This window comes from Cygnus atratus, chromosome 11, assembly GCF_013377495.2.
Source record: "Cygnus atratus isolate AKBS03 ecotype Queensland, Australia chromosome 11, CAtr_DNAZoo_HiC_assembly, whole genome shotgun sequence".
NCBI lineage: Eukaryota > Metazoa > Chordata > Aves > Anseriformes > Anatidae > Cygnus > Cygnus atratus.
Genome location: NC_066372.1, coordinates 12,690,398 through 12,704,162, shown reverse-complemented (window position 1 = coordinate 12,704,162; position 13,765 = coordinate 12,690,398). Strand labels below are relative to the sequence as shown.

Here is a 13,765-nt window from a genome sequence, read left to right as displayed (position 1 = left end):
TCCTCTTTTGAAAATTTATCACTTATTGTCCCCCACTGGATGCCTTCTTGGATTCTAGTTTCTCTGTGAAGTCACCACCATCATTTAAAAAAAAAAAAAAAAGTAGCAATGGCATGGCACACTGGCAGTTAGGTAACATGGACCCACAGTTATCCGAGTGATTTCTTAGATATAGGTATCCCTGTTAGCGTGCCCATCTACATTAACTTCCCTTGCTTTTGAGCATCTTTTTCTCCACTGACAGTGCTATTTGTCTCCCCCAAGCGCGATGGTCATCAAAATGCAGCTATAACAATTCCAAAATTACTCACAACAAGAAATTAGTATCTTGTTAGGAACATGGCATTGAAATGATGGCATTATAATCACTGAAAGATTTAAGCGGACATGATTACAGTAATTTCTATCCCTACGTGATTATGGTAATTTGTATCTATTAATTAACACACTTTCAAAATCTGTTGCCATGTTCACTTTTTAAACAAAATGATACACTTCAACTTAATGAAGTGAAATTCACCCCAGCTACGTTACTTATTTCTTTTCAATATTTTTGCACGACTGTAGCACAAGCACAAAACAAGTACCACCAACTACTGAAGAGCTAAGTTACCTGGATGGGATAAGAATGAAGTCGTGTGAATTTCTAGTAGTGCCAGCGGAGAATCTCTTGACAAGTCTTCTACATAAGTGACACGGCTGTTCTCTGCTGTTCCCTTGACTTCACTCATCATATAAATACAGCATTAAGGAACGTGCCACTTGTACTTCTATCCATATCGACATGTCCTGAGTCAGATTTGGCTTGTGTGTCACTCAAATCCATTTATGTTTCCAAACTACAGGGGAGAAGAGGATTTCTGAAGACTAAGTTTATTGAGCAATTAAATGAAAGTCTAGAGTGACACCTTGCTAGCTAACAAAATATCTATATTTATCTAAATAATAATATGACTAATAATACCTCATACTTTCCGCACTGAATGGAATAGCAGCAGCTAGGCATACATCTATTGCTACTGTACAGCTGAGAAAGTTGAGGATGGTAAAGATGAATGAATAGCCTTAAAATCACCCAAGATTATGTCATTATTATTAGTAGTATTATTTAAATAATGCAATAATGAAATAAATAAAGAAGCATGAGAGTCTTGAGGAGGCAGCAACAGAAAGATTTGGAAGAAGGATAGAATATATACCAGGAAAGGGTAAAAGCAAGCAGAGCTTTTCAGACAGCACAGTGAAAGTCTCAGCAGACATCTCTTCTCTCTCAAGCCTCCCTTGGATATTAGGGCTCTCCAAGCTGCCTGTTACCCATGTTCATGAAAGGAGAAAAGCTACAGCTGATTAACTCTTCAGTCTACTTACTTTTAACCTACTAGCTGATGTTTAGCTCTTAATGCTGGCCAAGCTTGTTCTCTATTTGAATGATGACCCCTACCTTTGGAGAAGGATGTGTAAGTGGTGACAAGCACACAGACGAGGAGGGTAATGAAGGAAAATAGCAAGCCCCAGAAGCAAGTTAGATAAAAAGGTCACAGACCAACCAGTGATAAAGTAAAGTGAATTTGGCAGCCAAGTGAAGAGAAGGGGGGTGGGAGGCAGAAATACAGCACCAAAACCAAATTACCAGTGGTTAGCACCACCTAGCAATCCCTGCTTTCTAGGGCATGCAATCAGATGCTATTGATCTTCTGTAACTTCCAGCAGACCCCAGGCAGAGAAGAATCAAGTTTCAAGAAAGCAAATCAGGCTCCGGAGCCAGGATACATATTTCTACCTTCTTTCCCTGTTATGTCCTTGAATTTCCTGGGCAGGATTGAATTACATCAATTTCTCATTACTCACCATTTTAACATTTTACATTTACAGTAGCAAGACAGAGCCAACAGCACTTATGCTTGTATCTTAAACTGGCAAAACTTCAAAATGTTGTGCCATAATTTCACAAAACAGGCTGGGGATGGACTTGATTTGTATTTACTGTTTATACCAAAGAGACACGGTGTCAGGACACTAAAATACCTCTGAAAAAAACTATCAAGGAGGGTGCTCTATACAGCATAGGTTTATGCAGTTACTTTCAAGCAACCCATATATAATATTGTTATGCTACTGCCTGGTAAGAACAGAACAACTAAGTTGAGCTTTGTTATAGGCTGCCTTGAGTATGAATCATGAACATGTGTGATTTTAACTTGAAAGCTAAATCAGAAGGAATATTTGATTCCAGATAAGGCATCTAAACAAATCTACATAGCTGATAAAACCAATTCCAGAAATTATGTGAGGAGATTTAAGGAAGCAAGCGCAAAAGTTAGTTCATGTTAAAATTCATAATAAATAGGCTGTTGTTTTAATTCAAAAAGTTGTCACTTCATTAAAAATATATGTTTTTAAAAAGCCCACTCCTATCAGAAATTCTTTTTATATTCTTTACCTCATACAGGTCAAAGAACCCCAACATATATGCTTTAGTTGGGTTTATATCATTATTTTTTGGAAGGGTTCAAAGATTTCAGAAAATCCTTTTAACAAATTGTCAAAAAATTAAGTTAGCCCTTTTAGAAGGGCAGGTAACACTTATTCATAAATTCATCGATTCAATATTCAAGACTTCCTGACTATTCCCCACCCCCAAAAAAAAAAGTCATGTTATTTAGGTGTGATCCCAGCTGCTCAGCTTCCCCAGTATATCCTAGAATTTTTTGCTACCTGTACCTACATTATTTATGAAGGCAATACCTTCCCTGAAGCAGGAGTTTGATTACTTATATATGTATACAATAACTAGAACAAAGGGGACCTAAACTAACAACAGAAGATTTAACCACAGTAAATCAAATAAATATTATGGAACACATTTTACAACTAGGTAAACTGAATTGAATTGACCAAGGTGAGAGAACAAAGTAACAGCAGACTTGGAAATAAAAGTGAGAAATCTTACCTAGCTACTTATTTTAACTAAGCCCACCAGATATAAGCAGAACATATGAGACACACTTTTCACTGCATGCCTTCTCCATTGAGCAGATGTTTCTTGGAGTGAGAGACTCGTTGCTGTCCAGAGCTCTATTTGTTGTTTCGTGTCATCTGCAAACTTAAAAGCCATCTTCCTTGCTGAAAATGATGAATATGCAACAGAAAAGAACAATATAAACTACAGTTTTTTATTTAAAAGAAGAGAATGTTTTATTGTCTTTGTAATTGAGATGTAGGAACATGCTCGTATGGTGGAAGATAACCTGAAATAGGTTGCTCTGTTTTTCTATTTTGTCATTTAATTATTAATTGTCCATTATAGTATGTCTCAATTTTTTTCCTGAAAACAAAGAATATGTGCAGCCTGTAAAATCTGGGTAAGTTTTGTAGTTGTTTTGTTTTCATAGCTGAACACTGCTATTGCAATTCACTCTCAAATATTGTTCAAGGACTACTGGTTTTGCAGGGTCTCCTAAGCAACTCGTAAAATAGCAGTGCAAAGTGTAAGACAAGAAATTACCTCTAGATGCATATTTCAAGACATCTCCACCTCCCAGTTCCCTCAACTCATCTGTGCTGCACCACTTACAAATTCCTCATGAAGATAATGATCCTGAGACCCTCTTCTTCCACAACCTCACACCATTAGAACAATAAATGCCAATAGACTCAGTAAGTTAATGACTATAAGAAGTTTACAGTCTGTTCCTAATAAATAGATTAAACAATGACAAATACAGAAAAAAAAACCTGTGATATTACTTTACAATTTCCCCCAAAAAAACACATCAGAAGAAAGGAAGACTGATCAACGTGATAAACTAAGGAATGCATTTAAATTAAAACCTGATTATTGACATAATGCATTTTTACTTAGGAAACCAAGTGATTAATTGAAGAGAAAGTCAGATGAAAAGTGGCCTATAACGGAGTTGTGGAGGCAGCATCTGTAAGGTGACCAGACTAAAAATGCAGATGTAAAACTGATAGCAGATTTTGGCTTTTTTTTTTTTTTTAATTGTTGTTGCATTTGTTGGTTTTTTTTTTTTCAAGAGACTTAACATCATGAATTGTATTTGAAATCTAATTTCAGTGCCAATTACTTTCTCTAGCTTAATGAAAAAATATATTCATAGTAATGCAGATTTCATGTACTTAAATTTCATTTGAATGTCTAATAAGGAAAATGCAGACAAAACAATGATTGTGCTTCTCCAGGTTGAATGGAAACCAACTAATGTTACTGTAACAAATGTTCTTTCTGGACAAATTTCCTAGACATTTGTAATCTATATGCAACTTCCTGAGGACGCGGAGTGGTTTGGAAATGGGAAGAGTTCTAGCTTCACAGTACACACATGAAATGTAGGCATTTTCTCTAGCATTTTTGCAGGTGTCTGTTTTAATCTACTTGTTAATGACATCACTGGTGGTGATACAATAATATTTCTCAATGTTGCATTAAAATTATACTCTATTAAAACAGAATCATTAGTTGATTTATTCATTGTTGCCTGAAGTCATTCCCAGTGTCCACTGGGAATGTTTCTTTTAATTTTCTGTTGCCCCCCCCCCCCCCCCCCCTTTTATTTTATTTTATATATTTGTACAATAAATCCCTCTTTCAGAGGAGGCAAGTAAATACTAATATTTCTCACTGTTACTGCAGGTGAGAAATAGTAACTCAGATCAGAGCTGAGTCTTTAGAACGAAACCAAGACAGACATACTAAAAGCCTGGAGTCACATGCCTTGATGAGAAAAAGAAATGGCAAGAGAACTTTGCAGCTGCATATAAAACATACTGAAAAACTTAAATGACATAGGAAATTCTACGTGCTGCATTAACACACAATCATCACAACACACATTTTCCACTCCAAAAAAAGTTTTCGTCAATGGAATCATGAACCTTCATTATGAACCTTCATGAAGGCTTCTTATAGCCATTAGTCTAATGGTAGAAAATATATAATAAAATATAGATATTTTAATGTACTATAATATTATAACACCACCAACAAAATGTTGTAAGATGCTGAGAAAAGATGCGGTAAAAGAAAGAACAAAGAGGACTGGAAACAGATCTCATTCTTGTTCCAAGTAAAAAAAACTACTACATTTTTTTTTTGTGTGTGTGTTATGTACATCATTCATGTGGAGACAGACCATGCCTCACATCTATAATGCCTTGGAAGGTTGTTGGTGATTTAACTCTTCTAACCTCAACAGAGCTAGCTTAGCTTAGCAACGTCCTTCTTGAAAAGAAAACCACAGCCCAGATTGAAATGGAAATCTCAGTTTTATGGAAATCTCATGAAACTCACAGAGCAGCCAAGACTCCAGAAAGACTTCCTTCACTGTTGTCCTTGTGGGTCTACAGATATGGGTTTTGGGAAGATGGGGAGACCATCTCTTAACCATGACAATCTGGAAATAAGGAAAAAAGGAAAAAAAAAATTAAACATTAAGACTCATGAGCACTACAAAATAGGCAGAAAACTAGATAGGTAATACAACTCCATGTTCTATAAATATTTGCATGAAATGCTTGAATTCAGGTGTGGAGGCAGTTGCACTGAATTCAGACAGAAAAAGCATGAAAGTAGAGCTGCAATTAAAGCTGATGATAGTAATCCAATATCATTGTCATTTCTGATGATGTAAGCTGTCAGCCAGATATTTTTCTCTAAAATCATATACTTTGTACCTTAGCTATATTTATTATTATGTATCCTTCCTAATACATAAGAGAAGTCTGAAGGCTTAGCATATTTTTTTTTTTTTTTTTATCAAACATTCTGGTGTTTTAACCCCGTAGTCAATGATTAATTGGTGTGCTAGATGAAATACTTTTTTGAGACAGTCAACTTTACAAATACCAGCATTTTAATATAAATGAAAAGGTCTTGATTTAGTAGTATTTTAACATTAAATAAGAAGGGTCTCCAGGGGCTTTGCACCATGGCTTTCTTAACAATAGTAATAAAACAATGGCAAAGCAGAATCGAAGTAAGTACTTCTGAATTCAGAAAGCCTAAAAAAGCTTGTAAACAACCTTACTCCTACACTTCCCTGCTAAGGATCACTCCAGACATTTGCCCCTCGTAGAGAAAAGACCCCCCTTCAGTACTCACTGCTTTCCATATTCTATCTCAGATCCTCTCTCCAGATTTTCAGATTTCCTTTCACTGACTTAAGAAGCGCAGCCTCAGTCTACCCTGAGAGATGAAGAAAACAAAGGGACACTGTTCACAGCAAGCTCTTCATGTCTCAGCAACTCCCATGGCTACTATGGTTTTGATTTCCATGGTAAAACCAGGAACATTGTGTGGGAAGGGTTTGCATTCCTCGTTTATGTATTGAAAAAAAAAATGTTCCTCTTTGCAACAACAAACAGGACTAGTACATTTTTAACACAAACAAGCAGCCGTAGGAACCTCAGACAGCCTGGGTAGCCTAGCAGCATTATGTTGGAAATACCAATACACCAATAATAATGCCATCTCTGTAAAATCCTATGAACCCCAAAATTAAAGCCAGCAGAGTCTTTACAGACAATGTATGGGGGAAAACTAGGTGATAAAGTCCTGACCCCTTCCTTTCTTGTCAATATCTTTAAGGGCATTTTGTCCACCTGCTTAAAAAGAATTCACCAATATCAATGAATGTGTTACAGTTCAAGAACAGTTATTGTTTAGTTAAACTCTCATTATTGTTGTATATAATTACAAAACAATCCTCAGATTTCTCTTGCTCCTGAAAAAAAGGGAGTAGAATTACATAGCACGGTAATAAAACAACCTTATCTTACAGAAAATGAGAAATTCACGTTTAATATTATTATTTCCTGCTTGGAAATGATCATCCTCTGTCTTTTTAATAAAAAGCAGAAATGTTATAAAATATATATGAAAAAAATCATCACTGCCAGATGAAAAGGATTACGGGTAAGTAGCACTCCCAGTTTTGCAAGTTATAAAGGCATAGAGCCGTTTGAAGTTGGAGACCCATGCAGATGACAAGCTGCTTTCAAATACAAGCATTAGCCTACCTCCTCACTCCCCAGCTGCCCTTTTTGGGACTATTTCTATAAATGTGACAAGATGTTAGATTGCCAAGATTGCTGATTAGAACATTTCAAGTCCTGCCATCTACTAAGAGAATCGTTTAGCCACAAACTCTAAGAATTTCAGATGTTTGACCATTAAGTCACAGGTAGCATCACCCTGGGAGCCCTATTTATAGCTCTTTTGCTTCATTGTAAGGTCTTAAGGTCAATGTAAGGTCATTAAAGGTAAAAAATGTCTTCAGTTCTTTTACACGCAGACAAAAAGCTGATGAAATAAAGTCAGTTCAGTTGAATTTTCAGAGCAAAAGAAATCAGCATTCAGGGTGCTGCCTTTGAACAGTGAAAGAAGCTTTTATTCTTTTTATAAATATCATATTTTATACACGGTTTATAAATAGACTTGGCAAAGAAATTTCACCCAAACGTTAGCAATTTCATATCTTTCATTTACAGGATATTGACCCATTTGATTTGTAATTAATTGCAGAGCTTTTTCTCGTTAGCTTATCGATTGAGAAGTCTGCAATGCATTCTTGACCACATTATAAATTACAGCCTTGGATCCAGGGTACATTTGGTTGCATTTAATTCCGGTTGTCTACATTATTCACATTGTAAGATTTACCTGCTCTACATCTTGCCAAACTATATCTTTTAGAGTAGAGAACTACAAGTCCTTTGTTATTGTAGATCCACTATGATTTATAAATTCAAATTTCTACTTATTCAGATTTAAGAATGCAACAGTAAGAAACAAAAAAAACTTCAATTTTCATGCTCTGAAAAAAGGCCTTAGCCAAATCTCATGAAACCTGCTGGAGGCTTTCCACTGATTTCAAAGAGCTTTGGATCAGTCTCCCAAGTGAGTAGGTTGTTGCAGAAGTGTGATTGAAGAGCATACTTTTTGAAAAAAAAAAACACTAAAAATATAACAAGAAAAAAAAGTTAATCAGATCATTATTTAAAATAAAAGTAATAATAATAAAAATCCTTTACTGGAAGCCCCGTAAGACTACCAACATTGGAAACCTTTGCAAAAACCTCATGTAAAATAAAAGCCAAAAAAATCCAGGGCTGATTAGGAAGGGAGTAAACTTCACATTCATTCAAACAGATGCAGGTATCAGGCAATAGCATTCATAAACACTTGCTATTCAGTAAAGGTAAGTGCTCTTATTAAAACAAACAAACAAGCCAACCCTGTGCTTAAAGAGCACTTACCTGATTTCACAGCAGTGGAGTTCAGTAATAAGCATTAAAGGTAGCATGAAATCAACATTCTGGACCATCTTTTGCACCTGTACAAGTTAAAACAAATGCAATAAGATACAAATTTAAAGGAAAGCTATTTTGTCTTGAGTGTGGCAGGAGAGAACAATGTCACGCCCTACATTTCATTTGAAATAAGAAAGCCCAGAGCAGCTCTCATTGCAAAACTGAGAGCCACTTCTGCTCAAGAAGGTGCAGCTCTGAATCACAGTTATTGCCTTTGATGTCCACCCTGACCCTGCACCACTGTCAGACACACTCTCAGCAGCCCATAATTCTATTCTGGTATTTTAGCATTTAAGCTGGAAGGTGCTCTCCCCAAAATGCATCTCCTTGGCACTACAAACACAACATCCTGAAAATGGAAGGAATTCTGTATTTCTTAAGTACATAAATTACTGACTTGCTTGAGTCATTACCAAGAGGAAATGTTCATTAGAATAGAATTATGATCCATTCTGGCAAACACTGAAGAGCTGCATTTCCACCAAAAACGGAAAGGCCTCCAAGGCCTCCAGTCACCTTTTAGAGGTCCATCTCCTCTCCCTTGATCTTCACAGAAGGATTTCTATCCACTAAAAACCCGGCTACTTGGAAGAATCTAATGCCTTGCTTTTATATAAAGGTTTTCCAGCAAATTAGATAGAACTAAACTGTAATATAAACCCATTCCAGCTGTAAAAATCAATCAATCAAAACAAAAACCAAAAACCAACAACTTGCATCAGTATGAGTCTCTGTTCCACTACAGACTAAAGCAGTTGCTAAAAAAAATAAATAAGATAATCCAACCCTAGAGCGATATTTTACCATGTTATTCCTCCAGGGTCTTTACCCATAGAGCTATATTCATTCTAAGCCCAATTTCTTTACCTCCTGTGCAGCACTGCAACTTTGGCAAAAACTTTTAGGATGTGCTGAGGTTGTGTTAGAAATGGCACCGCAGGCAGGTGAATGCCACTGCAGTAGGAGCGTTGAGGATGTGCGAATGCATTTTGTACGGACAAAACTGCGTTTACACCACGAAGCTTTTTCTGGTCCTGTTTATTGCTCACTCCTGCCCAACAAGTACATATAGCATAGCCAGAAAAACTGCATCTGCTCTTGGGGCTTCTCCTAGCACAAATCCTCCTGACAGGGATCAAACTCCTTATCAAACGTGGCTTGACACAGCCCTGCCAGCAAACATCTGTAGCTGAGACATAGCCTAAAAGCCAGTGTTCTGAAGGGAAAGGCCACCAGCTGAGTTGCACTTTCTCTTTGATCTTTCTGAATGGTTTTATCAAAACAATCTAAAGGGTCTCTGCTGAAGTGATTGTTACTGAACTGAAAAAGAAAAAACTGAGACACAAGAGGAGGAGAGGGATGCCTTAAAAAAAAAAGGGGGGGGGGAGACATTCAAGATGGGATCGTGATGATATTAATTTTATAGTGGATGCATGTAACTGGATATCTGAAGATCTACCTTGTTGCTTATATAAAAATGTCTAAATTCATCTGGCTAGGGATTACATATCCATCTGTGCAGCCAAATAATTAATAAAATAACTTATTTCTCTTCTGCCACTCAAATTTCTTTCAGAACAGTGTCAGTAATAATGATCTCACAGATGGAGGCTTCCACCAAAGACTGAGTATTGTATACTCAAGACACACAACAAAAATTACTGTGGCAGTGCATTATTTTAGATCTATGCACCCAATTGTTTCAAGCTCTTGAAAAAGCTTGTTTAAACCATAATTTATGAATGGGTTCAGAGTAACTAGTGACTGCAGCCAGCACAAAGTCATTGAGCAGCCTGAATCCATTTGCCTGGTTTTGACAGAGGCCAATATGCTGCCTGATGGGCTGGTGTGCTTCTCCTCCCTCCCCAGGTGGAAATTCCAGACCTGCTCAAGTGTCTGCTCATTTTGCAGCACACTGGCTGAGATTGGACAAAGATATGTTGAGACGTGTTCTCACACAGCCTAAAGCAGCTTCAAATAAGGATTCTTAATGTGTGTGAATGTCAGCTCGCTATCACACAGGGATTTTTGTTTACCTAGAGAACCTCGCCCCCATTCTCCAAGGCAAGCCAGCCAGCTAGCCCAAGGGACGGTGACCTTAACCCACATTAATCTGACAGAGCTACGATCGCTGCTGCTATTCCCTGGAGGAACCAGATAGCACTGATGACAGATCTTTGGGGGATGGCGAGTGACTCAGTAATACCCTTGGAAAGCACAAAACTGCTACGGCCAAAAAGCTTGAAAAAGAGATCTTTCAGGAACTCGAAGAGCAGACTGATTGGGTTATTTCTCTTCCTCTCCACAACAGATTGGAGGAAACAACAGGCAAACTCCGACTGTCTCACGGGGGGAGGGCACAAACTCATCATCCTTAAAGCAAACAGTTAGAAAAGCAGAAAGCCCCAGAGGAGCCCCCTTGCACACATTTACTAGCAAACCTTATCCTGGCCTCTTAGCTCCCTGATGACACTTTCAAAGATTAAAGACGACTGTTTTGCTTTCCTGGCAGCTCTGCTGAAAACTGCCAAGATAAGGAACAACTAAGAAGGGCCATTTTAATACCTAAAACAGATATTTTTTGGAAGTCTTGAATGGAAAGGTAAGACAGAGGATGTGAAATTAAATGTGCTGGAGAGAATTAATTCCCCCAGAAAACTACAAGAGGCTGGCCCACTTCCAGCTCTGAGTCATTTTGTTTCCGATCTGTCCCATGTTGCCTTCCATCTTTGTTCCTCATTAGTCTGGTATTGCCTTTGTCCCTGCTCTTGGCCATTCCCATTTAGCCACACCTGCTCCTGAAGCACAGACACACAGGCACACACTCACACACACCTCAGAAAACAGAGCTGAAGGTCTCTGCAATGCCAACCACCCAACTTGCTTCGATCTGCTGACTCTTGCTTGCCCCCAAAACCACTTTGTTCAAACTGAGTTGGTGACATGGGCTTGTGCATATCACAGAAACCAAATCAGGCTTAAATAGCAAATAGTGCTAAACATCCTAGCTCTGATGAATATAGCAGTTACTAGAGGCTAACAACTCATGCTTGAGAATGGAATTTTCTAAGATACCTCATAAATTATTTTTTGTAATGAGCTTTTTTTTTTTTTATTACAGTTTTCCTACCTAAGTCCCCTGTGTTGCATTCCCATGCACAAATTTTGAATGATTTTCTTCACTTACTGTTTTTATACAGACAAGATGGCTACTTCCTAGCAATGTTAGGCCAGGCTTCTCAGTAGTGTAACAGGATGAAATCACAGTTACCTGGTTTTTGGTTTACATTTATCCTGCATGGGTTGAAGGGAAGGAGGAAACAGACTTACTTTCAAGTGACATCAGTCAAGACGATTGCAAACAGTGCATTCGGTCAACTGTACAATTACTAACTGAAAAGCAAGTGCTTATACTTTTCCTGTGCTCACAAAGTCAGTCTGATGGATAGCTTTAGAAACAAAAGTCTTATTTAGGCACAGAGTGCACCACAAGGGATACTGTTACCTTGCCCAGTTTTGGTGGAAGAGAACCTCAAAAGGCTGGAGGTGCAGACTGTGTTACCAGCCAGATTACAGGGAAGCAACCTGGGCTGGTCAATCACAGAAGCACAAACTGTAGCAAAACTTCCTTTAGCAATTTACCTTAATCTAGTCATTGCATTATTTAGCCTAAAATATTTATCAGCTAAGTTTATCACACCTTCAAGAACAAACATTTAAACGGGTTGCATTGGTTTAGCTAAACAGACTTTAAACAAAAGTGCAGTGAAATTCATGCTTATGGACATCAAGCTACTGTTTGTGGCTCTCACCCACAGACAGGATGATTCACTGCTCCCTAGTGAAGTGATTTAACTGGCTTCCATTCTAACTTGCCATTTTATCAGGGGCAGAGAAATTGAGCAATATGGGGAGAGGGAAAGAGGGAAAAAAAGAAACCTCTTCCAGAGAATGGAGCACAGCTAAAGTTTTGGTTTGATTAGCTTAGACATAAGACTAAGCTACATCCAGTAGAGCTGAAAAGTCAACACACAACATTCATATCACTAGCAGTGAGTGCCTTGCTTCTCCAGTGGATGACTGAGTGTAAATATCCACTGGGTAATTCTTCACCATGACATTTATGGCACGCCTTTATCCCAAAATTCAAAGTATCAGCTATCAGGAAACATGCTACTTTCTAACACAAAGGCTTCAGAAAGACTCCATGGCATTCCAGATAGAGCAGGAATTTTGACGATAGTTTGAGCATGTAGCTTGCATAGGACTTTCACTGCCCAGACTCTCATAATCAGAGAATTGTGTCAAGGTTGAACATGCTAAGAAACAGAGTCAGTCTGCAAGCACAGACTGATTTGTGCTTTTCCTTGTCCATGTCCTACACAGCTAACCATCTGTCTATTCAACGAGAAAGAAATACAAGTGGCTGAATGTAGTCAGATCCTTCTCACTGCAGTAGGAAAAAAACAAAATCTTACCAAGAAAACTCAAGCTGAGAGATTTCATTTCCTTAGATTTGTGTCATTATATTCTTAAATGATTCCTGGAGAAGTAGAAAACAGAGCAAAATTATGACAGGCAAACACTCACTGCCATGCACTGAAATCTAAGAGCCAGTTTAGCTGCATTTGACCTGTCTGCTAAGGTTTTTATTTTTATTTATTTATTTATTTTGGTGGCAACAGGTATAAGTCACCTTAATACCAGGAGTGGATGTTTATCAGATGAATGGATTAATTGCTTGAATCAGATGATCCTTCTGCTAGGAAACCTGGAGTCTATAAAATGATTAATTAATGTGACTAATGTCAACAAACTCAAGTGTATGTTTCAAGGGCAAACAGATCAGACCTTCCTTTGCCCCCCTAATGTATTTATGGTCTTGTGCAGAGGAGGAACACATTAGGTAAAGGAGAAAACTATAAATACTAACAGGCAAACCACCATAGCTTTTTTTTTTTTTTTTTTTTTTTTTTAAACCAGGCAAGAAAACAGAGTTTTAGTGGTCAAGAGTGCAATTGGCCCACATGTTTTGGAAGAAAAAACTGCTTCTCAGCCCCCATGCTATCCCAAGCAAGAATGACTTTTGAAGAGAAAATGTTAGTTCTCATAGGAGACCAGCACAGAATTTTTATCACACCCAATGGCAGTGTTTTTTTTATTTATTTTTATTTTTTAATGTTAATCTACTAGGATTTAAAAAAGAAAATCCTGCTGTTCCATCATAATGGTCCATCCTAGTCAGATATTTTTTAAATTACTTTCCACATTAGAAGGTTTTGCTGATGAATGGTGTAAGAACGATCATGATCTGCTGTGCTACCAGTTTCAGTCTTACTGAGATCAGACTCCAGGGCACTTTGTAAGCATATTTCTGCAGCAATATAATCTAATGGAGTAAAACTGATATCTCAAGCACATTGATTGAGCCTCT

General features: G+C 37.6%; 1 long non-coding RNA gene across 2 annotated transcripts in view; it reads right to left on the bottom strand.

The window, feature by feature from the left end:
• Positions 1–617: 617 nt before the first annotated feature.
• Positions 618–13,765, bottom strand: part of LOC118252030 (uncharacterized) — a 57,383-nt gene continuing 44,235 nt past the window's right edge. For both annotated transcript variants that reach the window (XR_004780025.2, XR_007708738.1), the window contains exons 6-10: positions 8,278–8,354; positions 6,122–6,205; positions 5,312–5,414; positions 2,951–3,123; positions 618–839 (exon numbers count right to left, since the gene is read on the bottom strand). This is a non-coding gene — a long non-coding RNA (uncharacterized LOC118252030). The remainder of the gene's footprint in view (positions 840–2,950; positions 3,124–5,311; positions 5,415–6,121; positions 6,206–8,277; positions 8,355–13,765) is intronic.